This window comes from Symphalangus syndactylus, chromosome 13, assembly GCF_028878055.3.
Source record: "Symphalangus syndactylus isolate Jambi chromosome 13, NHGRI_mSymSyn1-v2.1_pri, whole genome shotgun sequence".
In the NCBI taxonomy this organism is placed as follows: Eukaryota; Metazoa; Chordata; class Mammalia; order Primates; family Hylobatidae; genus Symphalangus; species Symphalangus syndactylus.
In genome coordinates, this window is record NC_072435.2 from 96,187,568 (window position 1) to 96,211,917 (window position 24,350).

The following is a 24,350-nucleotide window of genomic DNA, read 5'->3' on the forward strand; positions in this document are numbered from 1 at the left end:
AGGATGTACAAGGTAAAGGATTATTATAGAAGGGCAGGTCATCTGGATTATAGATTATTCCTAGGAAATAATTAAGTCAGTTCTTTGGACATAGTTAAGTGCAGATGCATTCTAGAATGATATATTTTCACTCATTATATCTAATATGACCTCTACTTCTCCCACCCCATAGCTGTATGGTAGAGCTTCATTAAGTTGCTTGAACTTAAAACACTTACCACAAGCCATCTCTTATGGAAGCCTAGGAGCCAGAGGCAACATTATAATAGCTGGTTATAAGATATTTGCTTAACACATATTTCCAGTAGTAAAATAAACTGAATTTTATTGAGTACTATTTGATATACTTTCATATAAATTTTTTCTTAGCCAAATTTTCCAAAGTTTTAGGAGTTACCATGTATTGATTCCAAGTAATTCAGCATAGAGATTGTTCATTATGCAGACAGCAATAAAACACATTATATTACTTTTAGAATTTATAAAAATGTTTGTCTCTAGTTAAATATTGCAATAGCTATATAACATGGTGTTTTCTCTTTTTGCTTTGGCTACCAGGACACTCAAAACTCAACTTTCAATTATAGAATATTTTAGCCAGTGTCAGTGTTTCTTAGAGGACTGTCCTTAGACTACTGCCATCAGAATCACCTGGCGTGCTTGTTCATGTGGACTCGGGTTCTTACCCCAGATGTACTGATGTAGAATTTTTCTATTATGGGCCTGAAAATCTGCATTTTAGACAGAACACTGTTTATTCTTAGACACTAAAGTTTGAAAATTACTGGCCTAAGATTTCAGATTCTTTCTTCTTCCTCCCATTGATTTTCTGTTTCTATCTTAGTAGCTATATTGGCTATCTTATCCTAAACCATCTATAGCCTTTTTGGGAGTATGAAGGACAGAATGGCTGAAAACATAAAAGTTCAATGGGAAAAGCTTATAGAAACCAAGATAGAGTCAAACTAAAGAGAACAGTTTCTGCTAGTTTCCTTGTTTTCTCTTTCCTTAGGTGAAAGTAAGGGTCACAGACAGCTCTTGCATTGAAAGAGGTGAGGAGGAGGACTTGTAGCTGGGACCTGGGAGCTCATATTTAACCCCCTGTTTCTGGTAGAATTGATGATGCAGATATAAAAAGGCCCTGGAGATCCATAGATTTCAGAATTAACAGAGTGGAAGAGGTCTTGGCTTGATTTTTTTTTTTTTTTGCATTACTTATCTGTATCTAGTTTGACTGTAGGATCCCTTCTTATAAAGGGGCAGGGACTCTGTTTTATACCTCTTAGAAATAGCACAATGTTTAGCAGTTAGAACACAGTTGGAAAGATGAAAGGATGGAAAAATGGAAGGTAAATTAGTGGAGTTGGTGGGCATCGAGAATCCGAATTTAACCTATTGGTTTAAGTTACTGAGAATTCTTATATCATTGAATATGTCGATCTTTAAAAATACACATTTTAGAGCCAAATCTAAGTTATTTAAAAATATGATCAAATACTCTTCATATCACTGACATATTGAAGAGGAACGGGTTAAATTGGAACTACCAATTTTTGGCCAGTGAACCGACCTGCTGCAGGCAGGTATGGGCAGGAAAGAAGGGTTTGATGGGGGCCATGGCAGACCTATTCATCATAGCTCATCTAGGGTCAGATCAGTGGGTGGACAGGAAAGCTAGACCATGGAAATGACAGGCAGAACCAACTCTACTGACTCTTGCATAGACCAGAGGGATCTGTCATGCTCTTAACTGAGCTGGAGATAGCTGAGCTGTCAGGTGTCAGGGTAGCTGATTAAGTTAACAAGCCAAAATGAAAGCAACAGTCAAGCCTTTAACTACTTACTGCAATAGTGTAAGCAAGCAGCTAAGCTAGAGAAAGCACCACCCCCCACCCCAGTTCCATTTTCCCCCATGGACTGGTATACTTGTCCAGGGTCAGGTGTATCAGTGCAGACATGAGGGCTATCTCACTGCTGATAGAACCCTGAATTAAAGACTTCTGCAGTTTTATGGACCCAGGGTCTAGGAGAAGGGAGAGGGGAAGGGATAGGAGTGAAAAGCTACCGAGTACTGAGTCAGAATGGAGAAAAGCATCTTTAAAGTTTTCCCTACCCCTGATAAGGAGGTCTTGTTAGAAGGACCTGAGGAAGGCCTGGGTGACCAATGGCCATAGATAAATAGGCTTCTGCATAAAGATGCCTAGGCTAGGAATGCAGGTATACGTGAGTGTGGTCAGGCAGGAGGGCCTGAGTCCTTGACTGCAGCTCCCTGCAGAGACTGCCATACATCATTTGTGCACCAAGTCTGGTGTGGGGAGGGCAGCATTCCCTGTGAGTTCTTCTAGGCAAAGCCTTTGTCATTGCCTATGATCACACATGAAAAATCACACATGGGATTTTGGTAGGAGCCAGACTCCTCAAGACCTTCAGTGGGAAACTGACTCTTTCCCTGGAGGACCAGAACTGAGCTGGACTATATCAGGGCTAAGCAGGTATGTCAGCAATTAAAGAACATTTAGTAGGGCCTGTCATGGATATAGTAGGTGGTGAACTCAAGGCCACTATTATTATCACCATGAGAACATTCAGGTTGGTACTAGTTGAGGAAGCACGACCTGGGACTATAGCTCTACAGCTGTCTTCAGATATGTGAAGGAATGATCATGTGCTTGTATGAGGTATGCAATATGTATTTGTTGATGAGTTTAGAAGACCGAAAGGGCGTTTAGTGTTGATTCAAAGTATAGAATTACACATAGGCCCATGTTTCCCTACCTCTTTTCTTTAAATGCCTCTATTGCTTCTACTCCTCTGCCTGGCACGTTACATCCCCTCACTGCCAAATCTCTGCTTGTCTTTCAAACCCAACACAGACGACATGTGATTCCCAGGGAGTTCATGTGGCATAGTGGAGTGAGCATGGGGCAGGAAAACCTCAACCCTGGGATGCCAAATCCTCAGGGAGTCCTGATACTTCCCAAAATCTGTGACCAAGGCAGATGCTGCTAATTGATTGCAAAATTTTTCCTTTGGAGCCTGACGCAGCTGCAGATCCCAAGGCAGCTCATCAGTAAACTACTAGCAACCGATTAAGTAGATACAAAGGAAAAATCATATTGCCATGGTGACCTTCAGCCTTTCATTCTTCCTGGTCAGAAGAAACCTCCCAACCCCCTTGAATTCTTTTTAAAAATGGGTTTTCATTAATTATTGAGTAGATAGAAATTATTTATGATGTGTAAGGAAGACGTAAAAAATCACACGACCTCAAACACTTGTATATGCACTATCCAGTTTAAACAAAAGAACATGAATGTTGCCTTTGAAGTCTCCTGTTTCCTGTCCCCAATTTTATCCTCTTCTTTCTCTCCTGTTAAAGGTATCCAGTCTCCTAAATTTGAGGTGGTCTTAGCCCATTTGGGCTACTATAACAAAATATCATATACTGACCAGCTTATGAACAATAGAAATTTATTTGCTTCTCACAGTTTTAGAGGCTGAGAAGTTCATGATCAAGGTGCCAGCAGATTAAGTGTCTGGTGAATGCCTGCTTCCTGGTTCATAGATGGTATTTTTCAGGGTGTCCTCACATGGTAGATGGGATGAAGAAACTGGGGCCTCTTTGATAAAGGCACTAATGCCAGTCATGAAGGCTGAGCCCCATCTCCAAATGCCTTGCCTTCAAATACCATCACCTTAGGGTTTATGTTCTGTCTTATTTCTTCAATTAGACTACAAGCTCCATAAGGGACTCAGAATGTCTTAGATATTTGTGTTCTCAAAGAGCCAAGCATTACAGATTGAACCTGGTCATTGCACAAGTATATTTATTGAATGAAATAATTAAAGAGGGTCAATTTTGCATTATCCTTTCCCCCACACCTCACATTTAGACACACTCCCTCAGTGGTTAACTGAACACCTGCCAGGAATGTTGCAAGAGGAATTCCTACATTGGGAAGGATCTTGTACTACATAAGTTTCTTCCAACTCTAACATTTCTCAATCTCTGGGAAAATCTCTGACCTATCCAGAAAAGTTCCCTTTAGTATACAAAGGGAACTGCCTTTAAGTCTTGACCAACCAGCTTCCCTGGATCCCTTGGTTCTTTGCTTTAAAAAACCCAACTTTATTGTGAAATATAACGCATATGCAGACAAGTGCATAAAACATAAATGTACACTATAATGAATGATTACATAGCAACCAAGTAAATTTTAAAATAACCTCTATTGTGATGCCAGGTTGAAGTTCAGCCCTTTAGAAATTCAACCTCTTGGTATGATCTAGAAAGGGTTGGAAAACTATTACCTGTGTGCCAAATATGGCCTAATTCCTGGTTTTGTAAATAAAACTTTATTGGAGCGTAACCATGCTCATTTGTTTTCATATTGTCTATGGCTACTTTCTTGCTACAATGGCAGAGTTGAGTAGTTGCATCAGAGATCAAATGACCTGCAAAGGAAATATTTACTGTCTGGCCTTTTTTTATAAAAAGTTTGCCAAGTCATCTTATATAAAAATTTGCCAACTCCTGTTCTAAAGTCTGTCTTGAAAAAAATATAACTGTCTGTGTATCCTATGTGGTTTTACCCTCTCAGTAAAACGAGTCTAGTGAATCTCTGGTTGGGAAAAGGAAGTTAAATAATTATAACATTCAAAAATATTAAACTCTATGGTCTATTTTAATGAAATCTTAAGAATAGCCAGAAACTAAACCCAAAGCAAATTATCTCTAAATCTTGACCTCCTTAAGGGTCTGCTGAATTGCATCAACAACATTTTATAGCTAGAAGACTGGAGCAACCCAATATTTTTTTAGGTCATGGGGTGTAACTAATTGAATAGAGAAAGAGATCAACATCTTGAGATTATATCCCTGGAGAAGGTAACACCTGAAACAGATTGAGTTTTTTGATTAACTTATTCCTTAGTGAGTAGAGGTTAAACATCCAAATAGATGAAAAGACCTAAAAGGAAATAGAGTAGAGCACACATCATTCTTTAATTGACATTTGGAAAGTGCATTTGGACTTCCCCCACAACATATGTGAATGCACTTGCACACACGTGAACACACACAGACACAAGAAATGATGCTTAGTCAAAGACAAACAAAAACGAGATGGCCACCATCCATGTGTTTTCTACTCTGAACACAGAAACTTTTGGCTCTAATTCTTTTCTATAATCATAAGTCACCTTCCCTATAGCAAAACCAATTTTGTTTCCTTGGACCATCTCGTAAATGAATATAAAAAGTAGGAAATAACTGAACTGCCTACAGGGGAAATGCATTTGAAGACAAATGATTGTATAAAGTTCATTTTTTTTTTTTTTTTTTTTTGAGATGGAGTCTCTCTGTCCCCCAGGCTGGAGTGCAGTGGCGCAATCTCGGCACTCTGCAAGCTCCGCCTCCCGGGTTCACGCCATTCTCCTGCCTCAGCCTCCCGAGTAGCTGGGACTACAGGCGCCCGCCAACACGCCCGGCTAATTTTTTGTATTTTTAGTAGAGACGGGGTTTCACCGTGTTAGCCAGGATGATCTCAATCTCCTGACCTCGTGATCCGCCCACCTCAGCCTCCCAAAGTGCTGGGATTACAGGCTTGAGCCACCGCGCCCGGCCATAAAGTTCATTTTTTAAGAATCAAGTGTAATTTATTATGCAAACTGTATTTCAGTCTAAAAATCTCTAATACTCATGAGGAAGTACCTTTTGTTGTACTTCTTTGAGGCAAAGAGAGAATTGTAATCTGAGAAAGAGATACACCATTCAAAGCCTGATTACACTGCCTCCTTGAATCTTCCCTCCCCACTGAAAAATAATTATATATAAAAACATCTTGCTTTTCAAATTTGCATTTAAAGAATGCTTGTTTGGGGCTGTCCGAGTGAAAAACTGAGCACACTAAAATAGCAGTCTTTCAAACATATAGAAAATTATTTTTTCATCCTCAAAGGAGATTGCTAGAAGTGTACCTCCTTGAAAATACATTCCTTAAAAATGACATGTAGAGCATAGACTCACAGAGTTTGATATCAGAAGGAGACCATAGACCCAAATTGATACCCTCTCGTCTAAGAGAAAACCAGTCCATGGGTGTGAATGCATATTTCTCTTTTTATTAGTTGCTTTGCATTCTTTATTAAAGCAGAATATAAATGATACCTGATAGTGAGAAAAGTGGTTGGGGAACAGTGTTATCAAACAGATCCGGGCTGGATTCCTAGATCTACTGCTTTATAATTGTGTAACCTTGGGAATATGTCTGTCTCTCAGAATCTCAAATATCTCACCTGAATAATGAAAACAATATGGATCTCTACCATTACGTTGTTTGAAGTATTAAATGAAATAATACCTATAAAAAGTCTTAACGTGTAGCCTGGAATGTAGTAAAAGGATGAGAAATAAGAGCACGGCATTCATGTACTTGTTAGCAGCCACTCCAAGGCTGGAAGTGATGCCACTAACACCTAGTCCAGATTTTTTTTTTCTTATTACCATTATGAGTTCTTGGAGATAAGAGCTTTTTATCTGTATGTTTGTTTTTTAAGGAAAAAAAAAACCTAGTGGCTTTCCCCCAGCTGTTGTGTTTTTGAGTACCTATGATTTTTTTTCTTAATTTGCAGTCTGTACTAATGTGTACTATGGCCACTGATTTTTCTTTCCAATTGATGAATATAGGCAGCACTGAGAAAAAATGCTAACAGGCTGAATGATGATAATAGTTAATACTTGGTGAGTGTTTACTATATGCCAAGCACTGTTCATTCATGAATTTGTTTCTTTAATCCTCAGAAAACCCTATAAGCTAGCAGTGTTATTATCCCTGCTATACAGGAGGGGAAATGGAAGCACTGAGAGGTAAAGTAACCTGTCCAGTTTTCATAGCCAGGAATGAGGAGACCCAGGACTCCAGGCCAGGCAGTCTGGCTTCATGCTTGCTCTGGGCTTGTCTTATGTCCTGGATGCCCAGGTTCACCAGCCTGATCTGGGCAGTGACTGGAGTGCTTGCTGGAGCCGAGGCTCTCAGAACCACCTCACGAGGGCTCTTTGTAGCTCTCCAGACCCACCCCAGAGCTTGGATAAGTTAATGGTTTGGTTCATAACCACCCCAGGGATTTAGCATCAGAAATGACCCAGGGCCCCAACTGCCTAAGATGAGAGAGTTGCATTTCAGTTTACTGTTGTTTCTAGACCTTTCACTGGGGGGTACAGGGGCAAGGGCTCTAGTATAATTGCTAGAATCTGTTGAGATCTCTTTGTGGACCATTGTTTGAGCAAGAGTAACTTTTAATGTGAAGGGGCTGGTTGAATTTGCCATAAAAATAATGGTAGCCTTTAAGAGCTAGCCTAAGGATTAATTTAATTAAGATTTTTCTTGTTTAAATCTCCTTCACCTTTAGGGCCCACCTGCTGGTCACTTGACCTTTTGCCTTAATTTATTTTGTAAATACTAAGCAAACAAGAGGAGAAGTGAATACCTTTTACAAAGACTTCCTGCTCTTTTGCATTGGGAGTAATTTTTCCTTGTAGATTAATTTTGGATGACTGGCCGGGGATGAGAGGATGATGTGCAAGAATGACAGAATATGAGGAAATATGCAGGTAGTGGTATTTACAGTGACTCTTTAGGGACATTGCTTACCAAATGTCATTTAGGTGGCACTATGGGTATTCAATCCAGTTTTAGAGTTCTAAGGCACCCTAAAGACAATTTAATCTTCATTTTTATGGCTAAGGAAGATGAAGAAAAGCAATTTAGTGACAGAGCCAGGACTGGAAACCAGATATCCTGATTTTTTTTTTTTTTTTTTGAGACAGAGTCTCACTTTGTCACCCAGGCTGGAGTGCAGTGGCATGATCTCGACTCACTGCAACCTCAGCCTCCTGGGTTCAAGCAATTCTTGTGCCTCAACCTCCCAAGTAGCCGGGATTACAGGTACACACCACCACACCTAGCTAATTTTTGTATCTTTTTTTTTTTTTTTTTTTTTGGTAGAGACGGGGTTTTGCCATGTGGATCGGGCTGGTCTCGAGCTCCGGACCTCAGGTGATCTGCCTGCCTTGGCCTCCCAAAGTGCTGGGATTACAGGCGTGAGCCACCATGCCCAGCCCAGGTATTCTGATTTCTGTGCCTTTTTATTTTTTATACTGTTTGCTGCTGGGTAGAGTAAAAAGCCATGAGAAGGAGGCAGCCCTTAGAAACTCCCCTTGGCTTATCTCTCCCCAGGAGACACAGCCTGAAGATTCAGTTTGCCTAAGCTCGGGTTCTTTTATAGATTCCATTAGTTAAAACCCTTTTTCTAAGTTTTATATGGGAAAAGGAAAAAGTTGTATATAAAATTTGGCAATAAATAGTGCCATTATTTTGTAATATTATTGCTTAGAATTCAGATTTATAAATTTAATCTTCATCTTTCCACTCTCACAAAATAAATTTTAGCATTTATAAAGACTGTTTTACAACCTTTTACTCATATTTTCTATTCAGCAATTGTGATTTGTTGTCTGAATATTCACTTTGTTCAGGAATGTTCTTATCACATTGTGAGAGTCCCTCACAAGCTAAATGGGCTTGATACTCTTTCTTGTCTTTAGAAGATAATGCTGACAAGTTATTTTTTTTTTTTTGCGACGGAGTCTCTCTCTGTCACCCAGGCTGGAGTGCAGTGGCGTGATCTCGGCTCACTGCAAGCTCCGCTTCTCGGGTTCACGCCATTCTCCTGCCTCAGCCTCCCGAGTAGCTGGGACTACAGGCGCCTGCCATCGCGCCCAGCTAATTTTTTGTATTTTTAGTAGAGACGGGGTTTCGCCATGTTAGCCAGGATGGTCTTGATCTCCTGACTTCGTGATCCGCCTGCCTCAGCCTCCCAAAGTGCTGGGATTACAGGCGTGAGCCACTGCACCCGGCCGATAATGCTTAAAATTTTTGAGACATCATTTTCCTTTCTCTTTGCCATAGAAAGAGTTTCAATGAACTTAAATACCTTTTGTGACAAGTAGAGGTGAATGTATGCTTGAATTTTCTCTGGGATCTTAAGGTTCTTGAAGGCAATGTGAGGTAGTAAAGTAGACAAGTATAATTTAATTAACAATATAAAAACTAAATATTATGGCAGCCTAGTTCCAGAACATTTAGTGTTGCATTCTGCTACCAGGAAGATGCAAAACACAAGAATCCCAGTCAGATAAAGTCCAGCAAAGGCACCTCCCGTAAGCCTCCTTTCCGGATCTGGTTTAGGGCTGTCTCTTGCTGCTGGAGGTTGTATGGGGTGGTAGAAAGAACACTAGACAGAAGATCCAAAGATCTGGGTTCCTGGGATCTCTACCTGTGGTTTGGGACCATTAATGTTACCTCTCTTGCCCATAGTTCTCTCATTTGTAAATTCGGGTTATGGCTTAGACCAGTGGTTGTCAGCACAGCTATGTATCCTAATCAGTTGGAGATTTCCCAATATTTTATTATAAAGTTTTAAAACGTACAGAAATGTTGAGAGAATTTTGCAGTGAACACCCGCCATGTAGATTCTACCATTAGCATCTTATTAAAGTTATTTTTATCACATACCAATTTATATATCCATTAGTTGGGAGCTTCACTAACACACTCATATCTGTTGTAGAATATATACCTTTGGGGTATTAGGCAGGGTGAAGAAGGGAGATTTCTCTTCCTTCTTTATATACTTGTGTTTGAAATTTTGTTTAACAGTGAGCATGTATTACTACTACTATGACAAAAAAAAACAAACAAACCCATAACAAAACAAATGCACATATGCATATATTCCTGGGCCTCCAACCCCCACAGAGTGTGATGCAGTAGATCTGAGGTGGGGCTTAGTATTTTTTGAAGTGTAGCCAGGATTGAGAACACAGGACTATGTCTCTCTGAAGTGCCACTGGGGTTTCATAGTCACAGTGTTTATGAAATCTCTTTAGTGACAACCTGAAGCTCCCCTCTGTAGTAGATTGATTCCAGCTTCTTCTAGCTTGATTCCAGATTCTTCCTGGTTCATACTGGGCATTCAGCCGAATGCTGCTATTGGCATAACAATGAGCTTGCAGCCAGCAAAGGAACTGTGTAGGTGGAGACAACTTCAGAAGCATGAGATGCAGCTTTGCTTCTTGGCAATTTCTTTTTTATTCTTATTGATTCTACCATGGCAGCTGTTTCAGACCTCTATTATTGAGCCCTTAAAACCACCTCTTTTATCTCTTTATAAATGATCTGTTTGCCTCAATTGACACCATTGCCAGCCACTGTTGTAGGTGGCTCCCCAGTCACGCTGTGTGGCTCTCTCCAGGAGAACCTTCTCTACCCCTCAAATGTAGGTTGATATGCCAAACTCCCCAAACATGCTAGCCTTTCCTCCTCTAAGGTATTTTTCTCAGACACGTAGTTGCCATTGCTTGTCTGTTCTGTCTTCTCCACCATGCTGTCCTATTCATCTTTGTACCCCCAGTTGGTGACACATAGTAGGTGCTTGCTATGTAGGCTCTAGATACTATCCCTTTATATCAGTGATCAATGTCATTGTGAATTGTTTTGGTATCCTTGATAGGATTTTTGTGCTCCCAAAATACTTTGTATTTCCCAAATACTTTGTGTTTCTTTGTATTATTTTTAATTAATATTTAAAAAATTAATATTTATTTCATTAATGTTACAAATTCAAAAACCTAGTTTTTCTTAAAGCTTTTAACTTACAAACCTTATTTTCCAATTTTCAATTTTTTTTTTAAGATAGGGTGTTACCTTGTCATCCAGGCTGGAGTGCAGTGACACAATCATAGCTCACTGCAGCCTCGAAATCCTGGGCTAATGCAATCCTTCTGCCTTAGCCTTCCCCGAGTAGCAGAAGCATGATACCACGCCTAGCTAATTTTAAAATTTCTTAGAGAGATGAGGTCTCACTAATGCAGGAAAGCCCCCAAATTGGGGCTTAGCTCAGGAGGTTTCTTAGCTTCACTCAGGAAAGAATTCAAGAGCAAGCTGTCAGTGAAACAAAGCAAGTTTATTAGAGCAACGGGGTACGGCAAAACAGCTGCTCCACAGACAGATCAGGGCTATCTCATAGACAGAATAGCAGCCAATAGCACTCGTGGATTGCTGGCTAGCTGTATTTATACCTACTTTTAATTACATGCTAATTAAGGGACAGGTTATTCATGAACTTTCTGGTCTGGAAAAGGATTAGGTAGCTCCCAGAACTGTATAAGGTAACTTCTGGGTCATTGCCATGGCATTTGTAAACTGTCATGGCACTGGTGGGAATGTCTTAAATACATTATAATTAGTGTATAATGAGCAATGAGCGCAACTAGAGGTTGCCTCTGTTGCCATCCTGGTTTTGGCCCATTTCTTTGCCACGTCCTGTTTTGATCAATAGAGTCCTGACTGAGGGTTGGAAAACAAGTACTGCTGCTCTCCTACCGCATCCCTATGTTGCCCAGGCTGGTCTTGAACTCCTGGCTTCAAGCAATCCTCTCACCTTGGCCTCCCAAAACGCTGGGATTACAGGTGTGAGCCACTGCGCCCAGCCTCAATTTTAAATTTTTAAGTGTTAATAGTCACAAGGAATCTGTTGGTCATTGTTTGGCTTCATTTATTTAATAAAATTATCCTAATTATTTTAAGGCATTAATAATTTTAATATTCTGTTTTTTAAACTTCATTTGCCTGCCTAGCAAACAAAAGCTAATTCTCATAAATCTAGTAAATTAAATGTATGAACACAGTGAAACTTAGATTCTCCTAAACATTCCGATTTTGTAACAAATTTAGCAAAATTCTGTCATAGCTTTTAACTTGAACTCACAAGTCTCAGCTACTCAATTACTCAAATTACATTAGAGTCACAATTCTCATTTATTAGATACTCTAATGTGCCAAACTCTCTTAAATATTATAAACACTTTAAATATAAAACATTAAAATATCGATAAGAAAGATTTTATTTATAACATTACTGGGGCACTCCCTGGCTCAGCAGATATTTACTCACTGTAGTGGAAGCATTTCCACTATCAACCACAGAGCTGTTTTGCTGGTTCTTGAGTTTAGAGGCTTCAGGTATCCAGGCAGATTTTTCTTACAACTACAAGCAATGCATAGACCCCTCTTCCTTACATGCTGTATCAGTGAGGTCTCCATATACACATGTACCCATAGAATGGTCTTATAGTCCCCTTGCTTTGGATTCTGGTTATACCTTGTCTAGTCTGATTTAAGTCTGTAATCATCCACCCAGCTTGCTTCCCTACTAGATTGGATTTAATTAATCTATTTACTATTTGATTGTATTCTGTTTCTGCTTTTTGGCCACAACATTTAAATAATGTCTTACTGTATTGTGTATTTCTATAGCTCTGGAGAAATGGCCTTTAGTTCTAATGACAGTTAATAACTGTTTTGCTACATAGGGCTCCTTTCATTATCCCCTGCCATGGATGCATGTTTTTGAAGACTAATAAAAAAGACAGCATTTAATTAATGATGTTTAATTTGTGATCACTTTCTTCTGGTTAACCAAAGACAAATTCAACTGTCTATCAGAGCTTCTTATCAGCATGAGATAATCAGTACTACAAATGAGTTGATATAATTCCAGTCAAAAGGAAATAACTGGTTTCTGTTTGTATGCAGCTTGATCAGAGGCAAGTAAATAATTTTTGTGAGTCTCATTGGCAATCTGGAAACTGTTCATCAGCTTTTCATCACTTCCTTTGTGGACATCAGATTCAGGACCACAACTTAATCTTATCATTAGTCTGTCTTCTCTCCTTTCTCAAAAGCTGGGTCATCCCTTCTCACTGTCCCCTGGGGACATTTCTTATTTATTGCCTTTACTTCCTACATCTCTGATCTCCACTCTTCACTATTTCTTTTTTTTTTTTTTTTTTTTTGAGACGGAGTCTTGCTCTGTCGCCCAGGCTGGAGTGCAGTGGCGCAATCTCGGCTCACTGCAAGCTCCGCCTCCCGGGTTCACGCCATTCTCCTGCCTCAGCCTCTCCGAGTAGCTGGGACTACAGGCGCCCGCCAACACGCCCGGCTAATTTTTTTGTATTTTTAGTAGAGACGGGGTTTCACCGTGGTCTCGATCTCCTGACCTCATGATCCACCCGCCTCAGCCTCCCAAAGTGCTGGGATTACAGGCGTGAGCCACCGTGCCCGGCTTCCTCTTCACTATTTCTATGACCCATATGCAACTCACATCTTGCTGATGTGAAAGAAACTCATGCTTGACTTTGTTTCTCCCTCTTACAATCATCTGATCTCTATCCTTCCAATGACCATACAAGTTTTTGAATGTGGCCCATAGAAAAAACCTATTCTTTCTCTCCTTACGTTTTACTTCTGTACTTCCTTTCTACTTGGCCCTATCTAAGGTCACCTGATTACGGTTAAAAACCATGGATTCCTCTTGGCATTTCCTAGTCTGCTCTCATTATTTTGGGTCTGCTTATTTGGCTTCTGCATCATTGCATTTCTCTGCTTCTCTTCTTTCCCCTCTGCCAGTCCTTAGTCACTTTCTCTACCTTCTTTTTTTCGTGGAGGCATAATGAAGAGCATAGGTTTTAGAGTCAGGCAGACGTAGGGTTGAATCTCTGCTTTTTCATCACCAGTTGTGTGACCTTGGGCAATGATGAACTTTGCCAAGTTTCAGTTTCCTTATCTGGAACATGGGGATAATAATACCTCACTTGTAAGTTGCTGTAAGGATTAAAAGAACAATCAGTGTGTAGATATGGTAACTGATATTTTATAGACTTCCTTCCCTTTGTAGTTTGTAATACTAAGGGTATTATCCAAAGTGTACTGAGGCTTTCTCTTTCCCATGAAGCAGTCAACTTTCATTCTGTATATTAACTCCAAAATTTGTATCAAGCTCACATATTTCCCAACTTCCAGACACGTATTTCTACCAGGTGCTAATTTTCTTCACTTGGATGCTTCATTAATCCAAAACTCAACATAATTCAAGCAATACTCAGCCTGTGATTACTCTCATTGTTAACATAATCTGAATCCTCACAGTGGCTCCGAGGTTGGAGGCTTCCTTCCTCCCTTCCTTCCTTCTCTCTTCTATCTACCCAACCACTGTGTCTTGAGCACTCTATTATGGGCCATCCAGTGTGCTTTGCACCTACGGTACAATGAGGAGTATGACAAAAGCGATCTGATTGAGGAAGTGTGGTGGGTGCTGATGGTAGGAGGACAGACTGCAGTGGGGGCACTTCAGAGGATCTCCAGCAGAGTTGGGATGAGGTAATGGCCAAGTTTACATTTCTTCTCCTATTCCTACCCACCCCATTTTCAATAGATCTTATGTTCAATTTATGAAATAGCTTGTTTCCGTCCCTTCTTTTTCATTCCCACCATAACTATTTCATTCAATCCAAGTATTCCAGGTGCCTCATTTTGGCTGGACATTCGTAAGACCTTCCCAGATCTCTCTAGTCAATCCATCTCCTTTCCAATTTGTCTTCTAAGAAGCTGTCAAGATCACTTCCTGAAGCACAAATCTGATCATTTATTTCCCTTGTTAAAAATCCTTATTGGTTATACCAGTCAGGATTCGGTATAGGAAAGAGAAGACACTCTAAGTATTTAATCAGGAAAGGATTTAATGTGGGGTATAGGTTTATAAAATCAAAGGGTGGCTAGATGAGCAGGCACAAGAACCATGTGCTAAGGATCTGCAAGTCTGGAGGAACTTCCAGCTTTATCTGCTGTTCTTGGATCGGGAGGGCAATGGTATTACTAGCCCACAACCGCCTTTCTTCACTTCAGAATGATGATGGACCCTGGATGTTGCTGCAGAAAAACCTCACATCTCTGTGATCTTACTTGTCAAAGTAGAAAACTGTCCATAAAGATCAGGAAGATGGTCTCCCTCTCATTTCCACCTTCCAAATCTCAGGTAAGTGCAACTAATTAGTGGGACCTAACCTAATTAGTGGAGGCCATGGAGTGTAGTGTGGAAGAACACACTCCATGGCCTCCATCCCACCAGGCTCTCTGCTGCCTACGGCAAATGCAATCTAATGTTCAAAGCTATTTGTGGTTTTTCACTGTTGTATTTTGCTTAACCCCTTGTCTTCCGCCATCTGCTTCTGTCACTAGCAGTTGCTAAACAGATACTTGTTGAATGCATTAATGAACAAAGGAATCCACTCCTGACCCAATTCTCTCTTACCTTCTGGCCATAATGTTAGTAGGAATGCCCTTCCTGGCCTGTACCAACTTCTTCTACCTGCCAGAATCCTCCTACTCTAAGTCCCAACCAAATCTTGCCTCTTGTAGGGATCTTCTAACCACCCCCGGAACACCTCTTGTCCACTTCTGGAACACAGCGACTGTTTCCTTCGTTGATGTGGTACTCTTCCTCTGCCCTTACCTTGGGGTTTATTCACTATTTCCTCCTGCTTTTCTCCAGGCAAAGCAACTGTAGTTCTCTTCTAAGGATATTCGTTTTCCTCTCTCATATTGTTGTAATTGCAGTTGAGAGTCAATAATTTACAGATGTAGTTAAATCTTTTGTAGCTGATTCTCTCTTGTTTTTACTCTTGCGTAGAACCTCACATGCAGTTTTTGTCCTCTGCTAACATAGTTCCTGTTTTAGCCTTAGGCAGAAATACAAAATAAATCTAAAATGGGAAGATCCTCCGAAGGAAAAAGAAAGAATTCTTGTTTATAGGTTTCTTTTTACTTTTTCAGTAGAATTCACAATATGTTCCCAGTGTTCTGGTTTGTTAGGCCTTGACCAGGATAAGTGTATTACGGGAATATTCCATTCCCCTAATATTCGTGTTTGGATTCAGTGCTGTAAAAGCAGGGCTATGCCATTTGTCTGTGTGCTTGCCCCAGTGGATTCCTTAGAACTTGACTTTGTTTTATGTGGGGTGTGGGGAATCCTCTCACTATTTTTTTATCTTTTCTTTCTTCTTCTATTCTCTCTCTTTCTCTTTTTAAACAAAGCCCTTTGTTTTCTAGAGGTATCTACTTCGTAAGACAACTGAAATTAGTAAAAAGATTACCTAGTCTTCAGGGAAATTCAGTTTTGTTGTATTTAAGTAAACTTTATTTTCTAGGTTTACAGCATAGTTGCGATGAATATACAGAGATTTCCCATACACCCTCTGCCTCCCACATATGCATAGCTCCCCCAACTACCAACATTCCCCACCAGATTGGTATATTTGTTACAACCAATGAACTTACATGGACACATTATTATCACCCAAAGTCCATAGTTTACCTTAGGGCTCACTCTTGGTGTGGTATATTCTATGGGTTTGGACAAATTTATAAAGACATGCATCCACCATCATGGTTTCATGCAGAGTAGTTTCACTGCCCTAAAAATCTCCTGTGCTCTGCCTGTTCATCCCTCCTTCCTCCTTCCACCTTGGCAACCATTGATATTTTTACTGTTTTCCTAGTTTTGCCTTTTCTAGACTGTCATAGAGTTGGAATTATATCATATGTAGCCTTCTCAGATTGGCTTCTTACACTTAGTAATATGCATTTAAGATTCCCTCATGTTCTTCATGGCCTGATAGCTCATTTTATTTTAGTGCTGAATAATATTCCATTGTCTGGATATACCACAGTTTTATTTTCCATTCCTCTACAGAAGGACATCTTAGTTGCTTCCAAGTTTTGGCAATTATGAATAAAGCAGCTATAGACGTTCATGTACAGGTTTTCACGTAGACCTAAGTTTTCAGCTCATTTGGGAAAATACCAAGGAGTATGATTGCTGGATCATAAGACAAGAGTATGTTTAGTTTTGTAAGAAACTGCCAATATCTTCCAAAGTGGCTGTACCATTTTGTATTCCTTCCAGCAATGCAGATTTAGGAGGTTCAAAGGACTTCTTAAAAATTTATAAAAGGAAAAATTCATCCCTATAAAGGTGTAGAATGTTCAGTGGATGGCCTAGTTTTATTTTACCAAAATATGAGCATGTCACAGTCCTTTAAAATGCTCATTCTGCTTTCTCCTCTCAGCTCAAGTAATAGAACTTGAAATTGGTTGCAGAGAAATGAGCGGAAATTCTATAGCAATGGCACACTAGCTAATCACTCCTGTAGCACTGATATTAGAGTTCATTCTTAATTTTTTGCTTATGGATCAGAAACACTGAAGGAATGGGGAAAGCAGGCTGGGTCCCTGCAATTGCCTAAGTCGGCTTTCTTGCTTGCTTGAATTTAACCCGACCAAGGGGAGTGTAGTTCTTTAGGCGCTGATGGTTATTGCAGTTATGAGCAGAGGCATTTAATTTATTCCACTTCTTTGGATGCACTATAGCTAACTTCCTGTGAGGTAGGGAAAGGGGGGGGGAAATTAAATAATCCTCAAGCTTGTGTGGAGGGTCTGTTGTAAGCCCCAGTGTTGCCCTACTTCTTCAAGCCACACCTGTTCTTGGAATGGTACCTCTGCATTGGGGCAGGGCACTGGGCCACCAAGGAACATCAGCAGCCCATTGGTATAGCCCCAGTCTCTACACTGAAATTTTGCACTCAGGAAGACAGGGCTTTCTTCCCTCCAAATCTGAACGCTGGTGAAATCTCTCCAACAAGCCCCTTTTGCCTGGAAAAATCAATACCTATTTCTCTGCCAGGCAATTCCAACTAGAAAGTATGTTTGGAATGCTTTACTATCCCCAAGGTGCCTCAATTACTTTGGTTAGCATTAAAAGCCAAGGATTTCAGAGGATGAATCTTTGTGGAATAAATTAATGCCTGTGGTGTTTTATAATCTCAAGGAGAAGGAGATGTTTTAGATTTAAATTTTAATAAGTGAGCTAATTAGAAATTGGTTCAGAGGGATTTTTAAAATTCTTTGTACTGAAGAACTTTTTCTTTTTAGCCAATCATACTCTAAATAATTCTACAGATATACACTGAGGATCCATATGTACCAAGCATCATAATAACCCGAGAGGTTAGAAAGATAGGTAAAAATACTCTCCCATCCCTCAGGAAACATATAGTCTAGTAAGAGAGCCAGACACACAGAGAAGTCCAGTCTTTTTATAATCATGTATTTGAGTGTCTCCAGAGAGAGTTTATCTCTTGGGATACAAAGATGAATAAAACTCAGGATGGGGACTTCTCTGAAGGAAACACATAGTAAGACAGTTATGCTACTGTGTGATCGGTGCCAAAACTTGGAGATGGGTTACTCCACTGGGAACACGGGGATGGAGTTTCAAGGAATGCTTTGAAGAGGAGAAAGATGCTTGGGTGGTCCTTGGAGAATAAATAAGGACTTACAGGAGGAAGGCAAGGAAAAGAAATTCCAAGCATTGGAAAAAGCCTGTGCCAGGACCCTGAAGTTTTCAACAGCTTGGTGAGTTTTGCAACTCTGAGTATGAGGATGTAAATGCATGAGAGGATGCAAGTGGGGAGTGATGGCAAGAAGAAAGGTAGGAGAGCAGTCATGGGGCTCATGACAGGTCTCATCCTGCACACGGTAAGAAGCAGAGGAGAGTTTTCTGTTGGAGAAGGCACAACGGCATCTTCATTTAAAAATCCTCAGGGTTGGCCAGAGTGAGGCTCAAGGCAGGGAAGCTGCTTCTGAGACTATGACATTCACTCTGGGGAAAATTGATAGCTAGACTGGAGCAATGACAGCACAGTGAAGATAGAAGAAAGAAATGTTCAGGAGATGATGTGGACAACATGGGTTAAAGTGAGGATGGCACTGAGATTTCTAGCTGCCCTGTAATGTGGCCAAAACAGTCATCCATGTAGGAGTTTGATAAATGTCATTTTCTTTGGGCCACAGAGTAGATAGTGATGCATTTACGTGGAAAAATGGAAAGTCAGAGGAAGTGCAAGCTTGGAGGAAAAAAAGCTTGGGTTTGGTATTGGGTCTAGGGCATTTATTCCTTTAAAAAACAAAGCTACCTGTTTCCTGCTGATGACAAATACATTCATATGCCTGTTTGGTAGATTGACATGCTGTTGCTAATTGAAAATGCTCTAATTGAAATGACCATTAGAAAATAACCTTCATACTTTATCCCTGATTGCCATGGTTATTTATTTATTAGGCCTCCTCTAAGGCTAGGCCAATGAGAAAAGAGGGATGATGTGGTCAGGCTTGGGAGGATTTTGTGTATCTCACCTTTGAGACAGCTCCCTGGGAGGAAAGAAAAGTTGCCTAGATTTCTGGGCTGCCTGAAGTCATTTGTTCTAGTTGATGATTCAGGGATCAAGTCTTCCCAGGATAGACTTGGACCAGATCGATTTTAACATAAAATAAGAGAAGAAAAATGTGAAATGGGATCTATTGAACTTCCTGATTTATTAAATAAATGTAATTTAATATTTTTGCTCAGTACCTTAGTTCCAGTTATAGAGGTGAGGATCAGCTTGCCATTCTTGGTCATTCCTGTTTCTGTAGGGCGCAAGAGTTGGCATATTATTTGTAGGTTTTCCTGTCACTGGATAGCATTTTAATGTTTGTTAATGGGTGTTACACATTGTTACATATCTATATAAACTTGAACGTTGTTGTACTACCCTGAGCTCCATACTAAGTGATCTCCTTGATTTCATTCGTACTCAATAGTCAGAGATAGTTGGAATTTTGTACAGATGTAGAGAACATGGGAACAGTTGCATAAACATTGGTCATGCTGTAAATATTCAAGAAATCCATCTTGAGTGTATATTGAGTGTGTATTATGTTCTGGACACTTTTTAGGCTCTGAGGGCTCAGTGAGGAGCACAGAAGAAACAGTCCTTGCCTGAGTGGAGCATACATGATAGTGTAGAGGATAGACATTAAACAAGCAATCAAATACAGTGGTTACAGACAGATAAATGTTATGAGAAAAAAAAAGAGTAATGAGCTGGAAAATGTTTGAGGTGGGGAGTCAGGGAAGCCTTTCTGATGAGAAGCCATTCCAGGATCTAAGGAAAAGGGGTTCCAAGCAAAAGAAACAGATATGCAGACCCTGGGGTGGGAATGATCTTGGTGAGTTCAAGAAACAGGACGATAGTGATTAAGGCATGTAGATATGATAGAGCTGGGGAGAAATGGCTGCCTTCTTCCCACCACTTATGGAATGCTTATTAGAGGCTGATAAATATAATGGATGTATGTATACCATATATAAATATATATACCCCATCTTATGCTACATAGTCAGGTAGGCATTTTTATTGTCACTTCCTAGATGAGGGACCTGGGTCTCAGAGACCAGGTCTACATAGCTAGGAAGTAACAGAGTGAGGCAGAGTCAAGGCCTTCCAACTCCACTCTTTCCACCTCATCCTAACTGCAGACCAGCAGGACTGAAGCAAGGCATTTGGAATGACATAAGTGCTGAGTCACTGGCCTCCTAGGCTGCTTGCATAGAATACCTATCTTAAAAAAATTTGCAATGGCTTTTTTGGTATATTAGCAACAATAACAATTATAAAACGATGACAATGGTGACAATAACTATGCCTACTACCATATGCTTTTATAGTTTGTAAAGTTCTTTATCATATAGCACCTCATTTGTAGCTCAGAAAAGTTCTCAAAGATAAGCAGGACAAGTTTTATGCTTCTCATTTAGGTTAAGAGATTGCCTGAGGTGACACAGGGCGCCGAGCTGGGACATGGCTGTTGTGATTCTAATTCAGTGCTCTTTACTTAAAACATAGAAACTACTGGTTGAAGGAGGAGATATATATGGTTCATAAGCTTGTAGGCATGAATTCCTGGAAAACAAGTTTGTCCTTTCTTCAAAGTGCTTTGGACTGTAAGGAAGAGGCATGAAAGATGGATTCATTCTTTGTGTACTTATTGAGCTCCTATTGTGTGTCAGACACTGGAAATATCAAAGGGTCCCACTTAAATAGGTTAAAAGGTACTAATTTAGCACACTGTTATCTGCTATTTGTATTTGATAAAAAGACTAGAAAAAACACTATGGAAACAGGAAGAAGCGATTAAATAAGTCACTTTGGGGAATTTGAGGATGGCCTCACCATGAAGATGGCATTGAACTGGGCCTTGAAGGATGAATGATAGTGGTGGGGAGGGATTCTCCAGGGAGAGAAGCAGGAAGGCTATTCTAGGAAAAAAGGATTATGGCAATAGAAGAATACAGTGTCTGTGGGGAATAGCAACAGGTGTAACCAAGGCATGAGATATATAGGAAGTAATGGTGGGAAATGATGCTGGAAATGTAGACTGAAGTCAGGTTGCAGAGGGCTTTGAATGTCAGGTGCAGGAGTGGCTGTATTTGGCCTGATCATCCCAGACCTGTTGGCAAGGGGATGGCATGATTATATTTGTTGCATTTTAGAAAGAAAATTCTAATGGCTAAGGTAGGTCAGATTGGAACCAAGGAGAGTTTAGAAGCCATTATAATGGTTTAGGAGAAAGAATTGGTTGCAGCCCCTAATTCTGTGTTGAGGAGAAGTATAGAGGTAACATTGGTAAGACTTAAGTACTGATTGGATGTGGAGACACTCCAGTTGGATTTTAAATGCACACGCTAATTTTCTAACATTGGTGCACACACACATACTTCTTATTTTGGCTTCACCAGACTCAGCCTAATTCTCCCTGACTATTTAAGTCAGCCACTGATTTATTTTTCTATCTTCAGAAAAAAAAAGAAAAAATTATAGGTCTGTGATCTTGTGGATTCTTTCTGTATGATTTGATTTTGATGATCCCATAGGATTCTTCAGGCTAAGGAATGCTGACTCTGCAAACAAATTTTTGAAGACTTGGGTGCTCTGATTATATTTATGTGTGGCAGATACCTACTATTTGGAATGGTTGTTGCTATTTGAAAGCCCGCCTACTAAGCACTTTGGCACTTTGGGGAAATTATTAGCAGCCAGTGACCTCTGATAGGGAAACATTAGCAGTTCAACCTATCCTCTCTCCATTTCAGGTCTCCTGCTGAATGCTGAAGGATAATTAGGATTTTAGAATTTAGTAAGGGACCATACTTTAATGTGTGCATCAGTCCCATACTTTTCTAGAATATTCTTTCCCTCTATAGTATTATTCTAGTAATTAAGGACTACTCCTCTTGGCCTTAAAATGTAATTTGAGGCTGGATGCGGTGGTTCATGCCTGTAATCCTAGAACTTTGGGAGGCCGAGGCGGGTGGATTGCTTGAGCTCAGGAGTTCGAGACTAGCCTGGGCAACATGGTGAAACCCTGTCTCTACTAAAATACAGAAAATTAGCCGGGTGTGGTGGCATGCAGCTGTGGTCCCACTGGGTGTGGTGGCATGCACCTGTGGTCCCAGTTACTCGGGAGGCTGAGGCAGGAGCATTGCTTAAACCCGGGAGGCGGAGGTTGCAGTGAGCCGTGATTGCACCACTGCACTCCAACCTGGATGACAGAATGAGACTCTGTCTCAAAAAAAAAAAAAAAAAAAAAAAAAAAAGCTAATTGTAGGGTCAGAGTTGAGAAACATAATTGTAGGATCAGTTGAGAAACATAAATCAACAAATACAAATTATTTTCTCTTTAATTTATAAGCATTAGGAATTCATTTTTTTTGTTGCATAAAAGGTTTACTTTTAATCTCTGAGGTAAAAGAAGAGTTTCTGCTTCGACTTGGACTTGTATCATTCCCACCTCATCCAAATTCATGTAACATGGTGGGAAGGGTCCCTTATTGTCTCATACATTTAGTTTAAAAACATTCTTGGGGGACCCTCTCCTATGTTCAAATCAGTGTCTCCATATAAAAGGAAGCTCTGAGGCTCTTCCAGTTGTTCCTACATGGTCTTTGCCACTTGGGTGAGCATTTTCAGCCTCCCTGAGCCCCAGGTGCCCCAGTATACATAATACTTACACTATGGGTGCTGCAAAGGCCCGGAAAGATAGGTGGAGCCATAGGAGTCAACTCTGGCACATGGTGGGGTTTAGTTATTTTAGACGCTGGCTTTCAGAAGTTAGATGGAAGAGACACAGACTTTTCCTTATGTAGATTATAACTTAGTTTTCAAAACCATTAATTGGCAGAAAGTTATTTAAAAGTCCCAATTCTCATACCTCCGTTAAAAGATTCTGATGTCAAAAAGGGAATTATGTGGCCACTTACCCTCTTGGTGGTCTGGAAAATAGGCATGTTTTCACTTTTTCTCCTTAGGCTAGTTACAGAACGTAGAATCCACTTCCCATGAACTGTGTCTACCCTGGTGTTCAAAGACTGAGCTTGAAGAATCCTTGTCTTTTAGCCTTTAGAAAGCTCTGTCAACAAGCTTCTGTGAAACAAAGTTCCTGAAAAAGCTATCTTTTTTCTTTTTAAATAAGTGGCAGATATAGGTACATAATTCAGTTTATCTTGCAGTCAGGAAAAAGGCATTAAATCATGCTGTTGTGGAATTTTAGTCAGATTCTTTTGGCCATTCAAATGGCCATCCAACAAATACTCATTGAGAACCTATTATATGTTAAGCACTACACCAGTTCTACACCAGTGAACAAGACACAATCGCTGATATCATCCCAAGTTTAATTGACTTGTATAAACAATCTGTACATTACAAAAATTAATGTTGTTGCTATCTGAAATGGGAGGCATTTTCTGTCATTTTTTTAGTAGAGAGGAATAAAGAGACCAAACTTTAAAAATTAATGGCGTTTGAGTTAATAACTGGAATACCTATTTTTATTGATCAATTGTCATATAGATGTGCAGTTACTTAATCCACTAGATAATTTGTATTTCTGCAGTATTATCCTTTTCATGCATCATTATAATGCTGTGTATTCAAGGTATGAACCCGTTTCATCAACAGTATTAATCTCAATTCATTTAGGAGCTTTAAATAATATTCCCTTATTAAGTATATTCTTTGATATGCTGCCCATTCTTTTACGGTGTCAGAAGCTGTTAATGCAGATAAAAACAAACATTCAGTTAAAGAACGTTCTCATATATTAATTAGATTTCAAAAATTATTTGTGCATTTATATTTCCTGAATGGCTTCGGTTATGACAAACATCTAACTACGCTAATTCAGAGCTTTGAGGCTAAAGTCCAGCCTCATGGATTGGTTTAATCTGAAGAACATTAAAATAGTAGAACATTTTCTGTCTTGGCAAGAATCATAGTGTTGAAATTTCAAGAAGAAGATTTAAATTTGTCCATGAGACTGTAAACTTCTTGAAGGCAAAGACTCATCTCTGTAGCCCTGATGCATAACTGATGTTCTTCAAATGTTTGCTGATTTGAGTTGAACTGAGGAGAATAACAAAACAGCATTTGAGAATCGAAGTCTCCCAGGTTTTCCTTATATAATTTACAAGGACTTCCCTGGCAAACTATCCTTTCTTCTTCGTTTAAAAAA

General features: G+C 39.9%; 1 protein-coding gene across 2 annotated transcripts in view; it reads left to right on the plus strand.

Moving 5' to 3' along the window:
- Positions 1-24,350, plus strand: part of ANO4 (anoctamin 4) — a 394,030-nt gene that overhangs the window by 30,415 nt on the left and 339,265 nt on the right. The gene's annotated exons all lie outside the window — the stretch shown is intronic.